This window comes from Borostomias antarcticus (assembly GCF_949987555.1).
Source record: "Borostomias antarcticus genome assembly, chromosome: 21".
In the NCBI taxonomy this organism is placed as follows: domain Eukaryota; kingdom Metazoa; phylum Chordata; class Actinopteri; order Stomiiformes; family Stomiidae; genus Borostomias; species Borostomias antarcticus.
The window spans coordinates 16,751,039-16,766,463 of NC_140254.1; the positions used below are offsets into that span (position 1 = coordinate 16,751,039).

At 45.0% G+C, this 15,425-nt stretch overlaps 2 long non-coding RNA genes across 2 annotated transcripts; both read left to right on the forward strand.

Moving 5' to 3' along the window:
* The first annotated feature begins 7,703 nt into the window (after window positions 1-7,703).
* LOC311323267 lies at window positions 7,704-11,198 on the forward strand. The gene is made up of 7 exons (XR_014630949.1): window positions 7,704-7,816; window positions 7,973-8,094; window positions 8,212-8,524; window positions 8,650-8,696; window positions 8,940-9,011; window positions 10,228-10,555; window positions 11,118-11,198. It is a non-coding gene; the product is annotated as an uncharacterized lncRNA (long non-coding RNA).
* An 82-nt stretch (window positions 11,199-11,280) lies between these two features.
* Window positions 11,281-15,203, forward strand: LOC311323268. The gene is made up of 3 exons (XR_014630950.1): window positions 11,281-11,389; window positions 11,642-11,749; window positions 12,035-15,203. It is a non-coding gene; the product is annotated as an uncharacterized lncRNA (long non-coding RNA).
* Window positions 15,204-15,425: the final 222 nt, after the last annotated feature.

Consider the following 15,425-nt stretch of genomic DNA (forward strand, 5'->3'; position numbering starts at 1 on the left):
ATCCAGAATTGAGAAGATGGACACCAACTACCGGGAAGCTATCAGCCCAGCTGAACGGTTGGCGATTTGTCTCCGGTAAGTCAGGCCCCGAGAGCTGATTGTAGATAACCATCATCAAGAAAAGAGAGACCGGCACTCACGGTAGGCTATAATGAAACTATGCCTTTTATTAGGGCAGAAGATCGGACGTTTCGGCGCTTGCCTTTTTCAACAATCTTTGGCTTTGTTGAAAAAGGCAAGCGCCGAAACGTCCGATCTTCTGCCCTAATAAAAGGCATAGTTTCATTATAGCCTACCGTGTGCCGGTCTCTCTTTTCTTAAGTATCTACCCTCCAGGCACCCAGGCTGTTGTATATACGGGAGTTGTGCGCTTTACTTATATTTCAGATAACCATTATTAAAATCATTAATGTCTAGATGAAGGCTAGCCTATATTCTATCGTATGCTACTGCATGTGTGTGCCTGTGGGCTTTTGTCTGTGCCCAAGTGCAGTGCACTGGTAGAAGCGCTGTTTGAACCACACGGGTAGCCTATTAATTGTGATGGATCCAGGAACTTAAAAATTATAGATAATAATACACTGCATTTACATTAATTAAAATCCTAAGACGCTTACAGAATCAGATCTGATTTTAATGAATGTAAACATAATCTATTATTATCTATAATTTTAAATGCCCTGCCCTAAAATACCCCTGCCCTATAGGACTATCCCGGCTCTAGACTAGCCTACCCCTGCCCTATGGGACTATCCCTGCCCTAGACTATCCCTGAATAAATAACCCCTGTAGTAGGAGGCATTTCTGTCTGTGTATAAACGATAAGGTGTATGTGTGGTTCAGGTAGCACTGTCTGCACATAATAAAACTAAATTATCTCTCACGTAGGCACACATACTGTACACACACAGCACAACACTGTAATACACTACCCTACAAAAATGCATCCTAAACTATAACATTCTTTTTCAGATTCATGGCAACAGGGGACTCCTTCAAGACAATTGCCTTTAGCTTTAGAGTGGGACGGTCCACAGTGGCAGCCATTGTTCCCTCTGTGGCGGAAGCTATTTGGGATTGTCTGGTAGAGGTTTACATGCCTGTCCCCAAGGAGGAAGACTGGAAGGCCATTGCTGCGGAGTTCAAGGAGAGATGGGATTTTCCCAACTGTGTAGGCTCCATCGACGGGAAGCACATTGTGATCCAGGCTCCACCAGGCTCCGGGTCGCAGTACTTCAACTACAAGGGCACCTTCTCCATCGTGCTCCTGGCCATTGTAGATGCGAAGTACTGCTTCCGTGTTGTTGATGTCGGTGCCTACGGCAAAGGGAGTGATGGGGGTACTCTCCGCGACTCTGCCTTTGGACAGGGACTACGCGACGGCACTCTGGGAATTCCACCACCTGTACCTCTCCCGGGGGCTGAAGACCTGGGACCCATTCCCCATGTGTTCGTCGGCGATGAGGCCTTCCCTTTGAGATCCAACCTCATGAGGCCCTACTCCGGACACGAGCTGCCAAGACAAAATCGAGTCTTCAACTACCGACTATCCAGGGCAAGGATGGTGGTTGAGTGCACGTTTGGGATTCTGGCAGCCCAGTGGAGGATGTATCGGCGGGTCATTGCTCTCCCCCCAGCAAAAGTGGAAGCCTGCGTGAAGGCCACGTGTGTCCTCCACAACTACCTGAAGAGGACAGCCCAGGAGCCATCAACGACATGGGAGGTGGACAGGCCATGTAATAATCTGCAGAACATCACCAGGGCAGGCACCAACAACGCTGCCAGGCAGGCACTCGAAGTGAGGGAGAAGCTGACCAGGTTCTTCATGTCGGCAGTAGGAGAAGTCCATTGGCAGCACACAGTGGAGTGAGGCACACACTGCAATTCATCCAGTCAAAACCAAAAGGTCCTTTTAAGGACCAACCACCATTATCCATGAAGAGCAATTGTTTTCAAAGTGTCATGCCTCATTCTTTCATTACATTTTACACAACACTCAAAAGGGCATTATATAATCATTTGACATGACCGGGTTGATAACTAAGGTATTACAGTAGTCATTTACAGTAGCAGACACCTTTATCCAAAGCCACTCAGTGTACCACTACTCACCAGAACCCAAAGTTTACAGTATGTTCTACACTTATTTAAGGACTGAACATGAGATTGGGCTATAAAATGATGGAATCTGATGCACAAACATAATGAAAAATAAACTTTATTAATTAAAGATTATATCTTTAATCAACAATTAAATTACCTTGTGGTAATTAATAACAATTACCACAACGCAGAGGATATCCCCATATCTGTAAGAGAAGAACACAAACAGGGTTAGGCTACATATAGGTTAATTAGACATAAAAATGAATGAAATTGATATATTGAGGACAGAAAGTTATTTGAGGGGTGCAGTGATATGTGCAAACCAGCCCAGTAGGTGGCAGTATTAATATTTTTAATGTCTTGTTTTCATTTGTTGTAGTTTAGTAATAACTTTAATAAACTAATAGTGACACTGAATGGACTGGTAGGCATAATACAATAGGGTGAATAAGAGGAAAACCATCTCATGCTGTGTGGAAGCTGTAGGAGGGAGGCTGGGGGTTGGAGGCTACGGTAGACGGTGGGTCTGGAGGATGGAGGTAAGAAGAATAGAGTTACATAGGTTACTTGGAACAGAAAATGAAACTACAGTATATTGAGGATAAATGTACAGTATATTGAGGATACAAAACCACCAAACTCTGCTTCATAAAGGACCAGTTGGATTTTCACTTTCACAGCTGCCTTCTTCTGCAGTGAGTCTTTTCAATGTTGGCACAAGGCTCTGGGTATATAGCATGTCCTCATCCGTCACCTTGGCCTGTTCGGCATCCCTTTCAACCGATTCCAGAAGCCGCTGCTGAAATTGATTCAGAGGGATAGGCTGGTGGGACCGATGCCGTCTGTTGCCCGGCAGTGGTGGTGGCAGGCCAGGGGAAGGTGTGGGGCCTGTGGCGGAGGTGACAGGCATGGGGGCAGTGGCTCTGGGAGTAGCTGGTAAGTTGGCAGTGGACACAGGTAAGGGACCAGCAGCTGGTAAGTTGGCAGTGGACACAGAAATAGGGCCAGTAGCTGGTAAGTTGGCAGTGGACACAGAAATGGGGTCAGTAGCTGGTAAGTTGGCAGTGGACACAGAAATGGGGTCAGTAGCTGGTAAGTTGGCAGTGGACACAGAGATGGGGCCAGTAGCTGGTAAGTTGGCAGTGGACACAGAGATGGGGTCAGTAGCTGGTAAGTTGGCAGTGGACACAGAGATGGGGTCAGTAGCTGGTAAGTTGGCGGTGGACATGGGTGAGAGGCTGGCTGCTAGTAGGTTGCTGCTGGTGGCCCTTGGCTTTATGAATGGATCTAGGAAGCATAGGATTTGAAGGAACCTCCAGGGCTGTTGGGTTGTAGCTGCTGCTCCTGATCTCTTCTTCTCCTTTTCCTCTCTCTTTTCCTTTTGGTAGCGATCCCTCAGCCCACGCCACTTCTTCCTACAGTCGTCTTCTACACACACACACACACACACACACACACACACACACACACACACACACATAGTTAGCTGACTTGAATGCCAACATGGCCATTTAGAACTTGTCCAAAACAAATACTAACAGACAGACAGACTAAAAATTGTTACATTAAGCCTAATTTATGATGTATAAGACAAGCTATGGCTCATATAACGTTACACACAACATGGTATACATTTATACTGTTATTTTATGTGTGTCTCTGAGCCAGCTTGTCTTATACATAAACTAGCCTTTACTTATGTATGTACCGGTAGCTAGATAAATGCCAGATTTGGAAGCCTATTCAGTAACAATTTGGGCGCTAAAAACGTGACCGCTGACTTTTTTCAACACTAGCAATGGATGAAATAGCTAGCTACGTTAGCTAGCCAGAATAGATTCACGAAAACTGAAGCTAGCTTACCTGGAAGACCTACAGTTGTGGCCACTTGCCTCCACGCCGCATTTTTCATGTTTAAATTGCGATAGGCATCACAGCTGCTGTCATAAATACAGCGATGCCCAGAGACCGCAATAATCAAGCTCTCCTCAATATTGGGCATTGCTGTCTCGTCCTTCTTCTTCTTCTTCTTTATGGGGTTACCGGCGGCGCTGTCTCGTCCTGCGCGCACAGCTGCATTCAAATAGTGACGTATGCTGCGTTCAAGTAGAGAGGGCGGTTGCGATACGTTCAACGCAGTCACGCAGTTGGTGTGGCCTGGGCGGTGAGAGAGTGGAGAGAGAGCCGGGAACGTGCGTCTACATTTCACATAAACGTGAACTTTTTCGTGGACGTGCGTCGGACAGAAAAGCTCAACTGCGCAAGTACAAAAGTCACCGGAAATAGCCAAATGACTACAAATCTAGCCATGATGGCGCGGTTCAATAGGCCTTCACTTTAGATTTCGAATCCTGGGGGCTTGGGTTTCTAAAAGAAATCGGCCTGATGGGGAGAGTCTGAGGGACCGGATTCTGTAGATGTTTTTAGCTCCAGTAGGTGGCGGTAATGCAACTTTTAGGATGCCAACCGCCGTTAAGCCCCACAGAAGAAGAAGAAGAAGAAGAAGGAGGAGAAAAGCATAACGGAAGTTAGCAGCAACGGATGTTGACAACGGGCCCACTATTATTTCTGGCGGAGAAAAGCAAATGTGACGAGGCTAATGAGGAAGAGGAAAGAAAGTTCTTTGTCCTTTTTCATAAGTAAGTGAGACGTTCGCTAGTTACTATCGCTATGTGATCATAAATAAGCATGGTCTTTATATTTTAATATTCAGGTACTTAGGCTATTACCTGTAGCTAGCTGTAACTAGCGTGATTTAGCTAGTACTAATGTAGTGACACGAATGTAGTAACGAGTGAAATTATTTTTCCGAGGTAGTCTTCTTCTGTGGTGGTGGCGGTGCTTTGAATTTCACTCGGACAGAACGCGTCTAAATAAGTTATTTAATGGTAGCACCGAGGCTTCAAACCCCAGCATTTGTTAAAATAGACCTCTTTGCTTAGGTAAGTGAAGTTTCATGTTTATCTGACACTTGTAAATATGAGCGCCTCTCCTAAATATGCCGACACAAATTTATTTTGATGGCAAAGTGAATGGACCGGCAAAGGACTGTTGTCTGGCGTGAGCGAGCGGGATGCGACCACGGGACAGAGAAGGGCACTAATGTTAATCAAGTCAACCAGATGAATGGAACCTTTAAACTGTGCCTGCACCAGTATAAAGTAGTAGCGAAAAAAGATTACTGTAGCGATTGTTCTAGCTCTGCAAATGTGTATTGTTAAACATATTCTAGCAAGGGTCAGGGTTAGAGGTTGGTTAGGTTTTTAAAGCAGAATTTCCTAAAACTAGATGCAGTGCCATAACAATAGTAAAATAAGATTATTACTCATAATAGTCAGGGGTTGTGGCATGGAAGGTGGTGTGGTGGCGAGACTCCACCCCCTCAGGTCAAAACCATTCAGGGACAGCGTACCACTCACAGGGCCACCCACTGGCAAAGACCGTGTGTCTCTAGTCCACTCTGAGGCCGAGTTGTGGGGTTGTGGCGTGGATAGTGGTGTGATGGCGAGACTCCGCCCCCTCAAGTTAGAGTCAGCCGCGGACAATGTAGCCCTCTCTGGGCCACCCTCTGCACCCATTAGTGAAGGCCGTGTGTCTCTAGCCCACTCAGGGTCCGAGTTGTGGGGTTCGTGGCGTGGTGGCGAGACTCCGCCCCCTCAGGTCAAAACCATTCAGGGACAGCGTACCACTCACCGGGCCACCCACTGGCAAAGCCCATGTGTCTCTAGCCCACTCTGAGGCCGAGTTGTGGGGTCGTGGCGTGGATAGTGGCGTGCTGGCCAGGCTCCGCCCCCTCGGGTCAGAGCCAGTCAGGAACAGTGTAGCTCTCTCTGGGCCACCTTCCTGCACCCACCGGGGAAAACCGTGTCTCTAGCCCACTCAGGGGCCGAGTTGTCGGGTTTGTGGCGTGGATAGTGGCGTGATGGCAGGACTCCGCCCCCCCAGTTGTGGCTCACTTCCGTTGTGTTGTGGCTCACTTCCGTGGTGTTGTGGCCGGTTTGTGTTGTGTTGTGGCCGGTTTGTGTTGTGGCCGATTTGTGTTGTGTAGTGGCCGGTTTGTGTTGTGGCCGATTTGTGTTGTGGCCGATTTGTGTTGTGTTGTGGCCGATTTGTGTTGTGGCCGGTTTGTGTTGTGTTGTGGCCGGTTTGTGTTGTGTTGTGGCCGGTTTGTGTTGTGTTGTGGCCGGTTTGTGTTTTGTGGCCGGTTTGTGTTGTGTTTTGGCCGATTTGTGTTGTGTTTTGGCCGGTTTGTGTTGTGGCCTATTTGTGTTGTGGCGATTTGTGTTGTGTTGTGGCCGATTTGTGTTGCGTTGTCACCTTTTGTGTTGCGTTGTCACATTTTTTAATGCGTTGTCACTTTTTTTGATGCGTTGTCACTTTTTTTGATGCATTGTCACCTTTTTTGATGCGTTGTCACTTTTTTTGATGGGTTGTCACTTTTTTAAAGTGTTGTGTTGTGACACTTCAGGGCCCTTTTTGATGCGTTGTCACTTTTTTTTTTTTTGATGCGTTTTCACTTTTTTTGTTGCGTTGTGATACTTCAGGGCCACCGTACGCTACCCACTTCAGCTATCTAGCTACTGGCAGCATCAATGAACATGTAAAACGGAGATCTTGAGTATTTGTTTAAAGTTGATTCCAAAATGAAGTGGATTAAACGAGTTTGGGTTACGATATAAGGTTGGTCTTTTGTGATCAATTACCAGTATGGCTGTGCGTTTTGCTTTACCTAGTTTAATCAGCACTCGAGAGCGTGAACTTTGCTAACTTTGCTGACTTTGCAAATTTTGTTACAAATTCCAGCTCCCTATCTCTACTAATGCTTTGCACTTGGTTCAATGATGGATTGACACAGGTCAATGCTTGTCCAAATATAAGGTATGTACTTGGCCATGGTGAAGACGGATGCAGAGCACATTGATAAGCAATACATTCATCTTATCATTGTTCCATTTTTATCATGTCCATAGAATTCTACTAAATTGTGTATTTCTAATCTTTAGAGCACATCACAGGGCTGGCAGCAACATTTCACTGTATACTGTACACTTTACTTTTACATGTGACAAATAAATCTTCATCTGTGGCAACCCAGAGGACAAGGAACGCTCAAAATATTAGCAGCACACACAGTGACCAGGGAGGCGGTTGCAGTTTGGCCTGTGATTGGCCCCCTAAACTTATCTTAGCTTTTCTGCAGACAAATGGTTGCAAACAAAACAAGTCATATTTGAGGCTGCGTCTCCCCACGCATCTCCAGGCATCTTCTGAGCCCTTTGTTAGGGGACCTGGCTGATTGTCTGACCCAGGACAGTCAGCTCAGGTCCCAGGTGTATTCACTCAGCTCCCAACCTGAGATCGGGGTCCATTTTGTGATGTAGGCCACCCCCGGCAGCCATTTTGGGGGAGCGATGGCCCTGGCAACTGTGATGTGTAGGCCGCCCTTGATGGCCATTTTTTGGAGCGATGGCCCTGGGTTGCCACGCCACTTAGTGCTATACCATCCATGTCTAGTGGTTCCCGTGAGTAGACACCCCCTAGAGAGGTCCACATTCTGGGCACTAGGCTAATGATTCTTAATTTGTTTTATTACAGATAATGTATTGTCCTTTTTGTGGATCCAATCTGTATTCTGAAACGGCATTCTGCAGTTCGTGTGGCAAGAACATAACATTTTTGTATGATGATGATGAGCCTGGCTCAAGTGAAGGTAACGTTTCAAAGATGACTTCTTTTTTTAATTAGGCTTAGGCTATCCACATTCCATACTGTATGATTATAGATCAGAATACTGAACAACAGGATCAGCAGAGCACAGTGTCTATGCACTGTCTTAATGATGTTTGATTGATTCTGTTTGAAACAGGAAGCACAGGAAAAAGGGCACCGGCTTCATTCCGGAATTTCCGGATTTCAAAAGAGAAGGAGAGACCATCATGCTTGACCATCATCAAGAAAAAAGTACCAATGAGAGAAAGACATGTGAAGGTAACTTCTCTTTGCTGATGTAGGCTCATAATTTTAGATAGTCCATTCTGTCATGTAGGCTGTTTGTAGTGTGTCAATGAACCTGTTCACAGTTCCTACCTCTATGCTTCTCTGTAGATCTCAGTAGGCATTATGCAGATGATGTATGGAGTGCAGAAACCTGTCAGAGGAACGGTACTACCCCTTGAAGTGCAAGCATGGTGGGATGCAGAGCAATTGCACAAAGCTGCGTGCGAAAAAATGAGTGACTTTCACAAAGATTTACAAGGTTGTCCCTTATTCCTGCTCTACCCTGATGGAACAAAGATAACTAATATTATACCAGGTACAGAAACACCCTTCACTCTGCAAAACTACAAGGACACAGTGGGGAAGGGATACCAACGCATCACAGTGTACATTTGTAGGGCTGAAGATTTTCTTACCTATTGTAAGTATTTCTGAAATTAATAACCAAACAAGAATATCCTCTTAAATTGATTAGTATCTCAAGTAAATTGGTCTATTGTTCAGATTAATTCAAAATCTTCTCATGTCTGATCTTGTATTTCACAGCTCAGCAATTCATTGACAGCGACACCTCAGACTCGTCTGATTCAAAGGTGATCATTACAAGCAGAAGTGCTGCAGAATTCAATGTGACTGATACAGTAGTGAGGATCACATTTGCCATGCCATGTTCTACCTGCTTACATGACTCAAATCCAGGTCTGGTCTTATTATGGTGTGCCCTTTACCCGTTTGGGTCAGGATGCTCATCACATGAGAGATACTGACATTGCTTATATTGTAGGTTCTGTCAATCAAATCTGAAGTGCAGCTGTAATATATCTTTCTACTTCCAGGAATTTGAATCCATATCGAACAGTACCAGTGATGGTGTTGGAGAATCTTCACACGTTGATTCAGCAGCTCCGGTAATATGTGGCTCCTTAACCTTAATGTGTATTTTTCACGTGTAGTGTTGGAGAATTTCTCGTTCAATATGGGTTAAGAAGCAAAACAGTTCAACTGAGTTACCTGAGTTTATTCATCCAAGGATTGTTACAAACACTCGAGTGTAGCTTCTTGTCAAGCAACCTGCAGCAAGGCTGGTCAGTTGAGAGAGCGCCCAGTGCAATCTGTGGGTGCGTTAAGTAGCTGAGCGCTCAGTCAGTGCTCAGTGATCAGAATTCACTTAACGGGTTGCTCAGTTACGCTCAGACTGATCTGCTCAGAGCTCAAGTGAGCAGTTTTGAACTAATCTGTTTGAGCCAAACACCATGTCATAATCATCATCGTCACCTGAGCAAAAAAAACAAACAAGGGGCGCGTTTTGGCTTGGGAATCGTTGGGACGCTGCTCGCTAATCACACATGATTGACAACAGGTGAAAAGTTCTCATCTCCTAGCAACTCAGCGCTCGGTTAGAGCAGACCGTTAAGTGGTTTCAAAAACTGCTCAGCGCTCAAAGTGAGCATTCTAAGAGTGAGCGCTCAGCTACTTAACGCACCCTGTGTCTCACACTTTAACCAGAAGATGTGCAACTCCCTCTTTCCTGTCCATAAATCTGGATGTAATAAAAGACTTAAAACCTAGACATAGATGGACCCTCCCAGTCCCAGGTATATGTTGTAAAGTTCCCAGGACACAGATCATTGGGCTGCCCTTTCCATACCACCCTGGTTGTAAAGATAACCAGCTTACCAAGGCACTTAGCCCCCCATTCCAAACACACACACATCCTCCACATCCTCCAAACCTATCTGTGACCCCACCCAACCCCTTGTCTTCTCATTGTAACGTCGTACAGAACTAATTTTTACCCTTACAGTAGCTTTGTTTGAAAATATTGTCCTACAGTACATAAAGTATTGTCATGTGTGACACTGAGACCCACATGATGTTTATTTACATTAGAATAGTGCCTTTCTTGGTGAATACGACCTCTGATTTTCCTCCTTGTCCATTGCTAGTGCCAGTGACTTAGCCTTGAAGTGTACAATTGTGGGATCACTGGTTGTTGCAAACAATGTGTGTCTTAGTGAATTCAGCATACCTTAAACATGCTTCGGCCAAGATCATTAGGTATCATGCAACATTTACTAGATTATACTGCCTCTCAGTAATCAAATGTATTGTTGTGTTGCGCAGCTCATCAAGGACGTTCCAAAAGAAGTGACAGAAGAACATTGCAAAACAGTTGCGTCACAGGTAAACAACATCAAAGTGGAGGTCGACTACATGGAGCAGAAAGATGAAGAGATGGATGAGGGGGTTGTGAAGAGGACGCCATTGTTCAGTTCTGTCCATGAAGGGAGCACTTTCTGCTCTTTGGATATGAAGGTTGACATGGCTGAGAATATGGATACGGGCACAGATGAACAGACTGACCCGGAGGAGGAGGAGGAGGAGGAGGAAGACGAGAGGACAATTGTCCAAGAAGACAGCACTGATTCCAAGTCCTCGATTGTGAATTTGGGTAATAACACTGAAATGAATAAGATTGAATAGAATGAACTCTACTGACAATACATGAGCCTCACATATCAATTTAATGTAATAATAATATATTGTATTTAGCACCTTTCCACATGCTTAAAGCGCTATAGTGTGCTGCCTTCTGTTATCGTTGTTTACATGAATGCTTCGATGTCCTTTCTCCAGCGCTGGCACAGCGCTAAAATTAAGGGTGGAGATGGGTCTGGTTATGCGAGACTACTTGGTACATGATAATACATTTCTTATCATCTGAAGGCATTTTTAGGTTTTACCAGTCCAGTAAGTTCGTTGTCACCTTGCTACAGGGCCTGCAGCCAAAGACAACCCCGGAGTACCAATGAGAGGAGAGACTGGCTGGGTGGAGCTGTCCTTTATTCTCCAATAAAGGATTTTTAATATTATCAGTGTGCCTCAGGACACCCCTTTCGACGGCTGCCGACAGCTCCACCCAGCCAGTCTCTCCTCTCATTGGTAATCTATCCTTCCTTTGAAGAGCACCTGATTTTTTAATACGAACATTCCCTGTCACAATTTCACTGCAGCACTCACCCTCCCTTTCATCGACAACTCCGGAGTGTTGAAGATCAGGATGAAAAAAAGACGGCGAGGCGAACAGGAGAGGGTAAGAGACCTGCTCTCCAGTGCTGTCCATCACAGACTGCTGAGGAGGAGGGCTCAGTGTCTAACAAAGGCTGTATCCTTCCAGGTGGAGGTGAAGGACGAGCCAGTCTATGAAGAGTATGACAAGACCCTGGCTCCTGCCAACGCTGTGTCCGAACACGTGAAAGACAAGCCTGAAACGATAGAGGACAAGGTACAACGCTCCTCGCCAGGGTGGGAATTACATGGAGGCCATGGCCGTTCTCTAGCGCCATCCATTACAAACTGCTGAGTGGTAGGAGGAGGAGGGCTCAGTAGGAGTTAGTTTCTGGGGCGGTCTTACTGTCGTCTTACTGCTCTGATCTGGTGGAGTGTGTTTTTTGCCCTATGATGTAAAGGTGTATACATCAAGACGGGATGTAACACCATCAGGAAGTCTAACACAGTCAGGCTGTGTCCCCTCCAGGTGGAGGTGAAGGACGAGCCGGTCGATGAGGAGTATGACGAGACCCAGGAGCAAACCAATGCCGTGTCCGAACACATGAAGGACAAGCCTGAAACGCTCGAAGACAAGGTAGGACGCTCCTCGCTCACTGGTCTACATGTTTGACCTTGACTGTCATGCAAAGGTTTGTTATTGACAACCGTGCCATGGTGTAAAATGGGAGTTACACACGTTTGGGTATCTTCTTGATTTCTTCCGTGTTCCTGTTTTGGTATCATTTGGCCAATCTTGGCAAGAAGTTCACTGATAGTTAACAATTAAAAGTTTGACAGGCCCGAATCAAACACCTTGACCGCATTAAGACATAATTACTGTGGAGCTATGAGACTCAATATTCTTCACTTTTATTTCCAGGACAACCTGAAAATCATTTCCGTCTTCTCAGTGGGAGGAGCCTCCTTGCCCAATGGTGAGAGGAGCAGGGTGCACAGACACAGAAAGAGTGATGAGGAAGAACATCTTGTGGATTATTTGTTGTCACAGCCATTCCATAGTCTAGATTACGCAACCAAGGTGAGGATCAAGACTACTGAACGACCAACTCCACAGATAACCATGATCAAAAACGATCGAGGTCACCTGAAAGACTCAAAGCTGAATAAGGTCTGGTATGAGCGATATTCTTGGCTAACAGGCAGTCCCACGACTAACCGATTGTATTGTTGGCCATGCCTCCTGATGCTTTACCCTAAACTTAACTTTAACACTTGGGCTGCTCAAGGATTCTGTAATGTTAACAATTTAAATAAGGCTTTGAAAAAGCATGACAAGTGTATTGATCACATCATTGCAAATAGTAGGCTGAAGGTTTTTGGTCGGCCGCCCACCAGCAGCTTGATTGACGAGGGAGCGCGTTTGCAGAGAGCAAACCACAACGTTAAAGTGAGACGAAACAGAGATGCGTTAATCCGTCTCATCGACGCGACGGCTTATCTCGGAATGCAAGAGCAATCTTTTCGAGGGCATGACGACGGGCAAGGGTCGGCTAACAAGGGCAACTACAGGGAGCTGGTGGACTTGATAGCATGCTACGACAGCATATTAGCGGAGCATATTGAGAATTCTAGTGTGTTCTCTGGCCTGTCTAAGACCATTCAGAATGATTTGATATCAGCAATTGCATCAACAATTAAAAGTGAGATCAGAGGAGAGGTGGACGCAGCTCCCTTCTTTGCATGGCAGATTGACGAGACAACTGATGTGAGCGGTCATTCTCAGTTGTCTGTTATTGTCCGTTATATAGACGATAATGGTACAATCCAGGAGCGCTTTTTGGGATTTTGTGATGTGCCCAGTAGACGCGATGCCCAGTCCATTTTTGAGTTACTGCAGTCAGAGATGTCTGACTCTGGTTTGAACTTTGTGGAGAAGCTCGTTGCACAAACGTATGACGGCGCTGCCGTTATGGCATCAGATCTTAACGGCTTACAAGCGAGGGTGCGAGTGGTTGCCCCAAGTGCAGTCTTTTTCCATTGCTATGCACATCACCTTAATTTTGTCCTCAGCCAAGGATTGAAAAGCATCCCCAAGGCCAAGATTTTCTTTGCTACTCTTGGTGGGTTCACCTCTTATTTTGGCCAATCAACCAAAAGAATAATGATGCTGGAAGAGTCTGGGTGTTCCAAAGTGCCAGGAAGCTCACCCACACATTGGAACTTCACCTCTCGTATTGTCAACACAGTGGCTCTTAACAGAGACCGCCTGATAGACACATTCACTCGCATCATCGATCACCCCTCAATGGATGATGAGTCTATAAGAACAGCAGAAGGGCTGAAGACAAAGTTAGAAGACTTTGAATTTATGTTTTTGCTTTTTACATGTGAGCAGATTTTCTCCCAGACAGATGTTGTGTTTGACGTGTTGCAAACAAAAGCAATGGATGTTTCATTTTGTAAAAGGAGTGTTGAGAGGCTCATGGACACTGTGGAGTTGCTGAAGTCAGAGGAGGCATTTGAGAGGATTTTCATTAGAGCATCAGGTGTTACAGAGGATCCGGAGCTCATGCAGAGTAGTAAATGTAGACGAGGTAATGAGGATCCCAGACAAGTCTATAGGCGACTGTATGACTCCATCCATGCAAGGGTTAAAAGTCAGATTGGTCAGAGGTATCAAAACCTTGAATGTTTGAGATTCTTAGAGCTTCTAAATTTTGACACATTCCCATCGTTTCCTTTGGCTGCATTCACAAGTCTGATAGATAACTATGGCCGTTTCTTTGACGTGGTACAACTGAAGTTAGAGTTGGAGGTGTTTTACAGTGACAAGGAGATCCATGGTGGCAACATTAAGCTTTGCGATACATTACAGTCAATGAAAGCCAGTGGACTGAACGACGCAATGCCTGAATTGTACAGGTTTATGTCTCTCATTGCCACAATTGGGGTTACATCTGCTGGAGTGGAGAGGAGTTCCTCTTGTCTGAAAAGAGTGAAAGGTTACGCAAGAAACACAAGAGGACAAGAACGATTGAGGAACTTGGCAATCCTTGCAATTGAGAGGAAGATTCTAAAATCTCTTAGAAATAATCCTCAGTGGTATGAGAAGACCATAGACATCTTTACCGCACAGACTTCTAGAAGAATGGACTTCCATTTTCAGTAAATTTTTCACTCTGCCTCTCATGGTCCCGGTGACTACAGCCACTCTGAGGAAGGCGGAAAGGAGCATGAAGTGGACAGTGACATCGGTGGACGAGCATTTTTGGACGAGCTGGATAATAAGATCACTTCCTTAAAGATCCAGCAGGGGGAATCTTTGTCTAAGCCTCACACACGCACCCTGATTAGGAGTGTTTATTTCCTCTGTAGCCTACACTACAGCTCACTCATTAGTTTGACTGACTTCACTCATTTTTTCTTATTTTTAATTTGTCCCCAAAGGAAAATGATTTCCAAGGGTATATTGGTAATGGCACTGACTCATAAGAAACTCCTGATTAAAAAAAAAAATATATTTTGAATGTTATTTGAATTGATTTCAGCAGATATGTCCTTGAAAGGACCAAAAGAGGATCTGTGCAGAATGTAGAATGAATAAAGGGATGAAAAACTGCTAAGCACATTTGGACCTGGTGTGGCTGCCTGTAAAGATGTCTGCTCACTGAAAGAGGTGGAAAGTTTAAGGTTGAAATGCTCATCACCTTCACCTGGTTAAATCAAGTAGGAATACAAACAAATTACAGAATGAAAAATGTGTATATATGGTTGTATGATATAAATGGTTACCCATTTAAATAGTTTTACATTCTTGTGTGAATTTGAAATGTACACTGAAGTGAGCATGGCTGGCCATCATCAGGATGATGGAGGGTCCAGCAATCTCCACAGCACAGCTGGATGCAGTGAGATGGCAGTAAGTGCCAAGATAATTCTACATGGTAGAACTGTGGAATTGTGTGTCATACTCATGTTTTCCCAGTTACCAGTCAATGACTTTGTACAAAATGCATCTCATACATGTACTTGGGGCGGCATATTCGAAATGCAGATCTTGAAATTTGAATTACTGGAACACCAGTTAGGGGGGGGTGCACGGTCATAGGTGAATTACTGTATGTTAATTGTTGGAACAATATAAACATACTAATTGTTGCATTTGTATTTGTGGGAAATAAAGAAGACCAAATGAAATGTGAATGATTTGTCTTTATTTGACTGCTGGGGATGGTGGTAGCTTAGTGTGTGCAGTGATAATGGCAAATTATGTCTCTGACAGCTTTTCCACATTTGCAGGGTGGATGGGG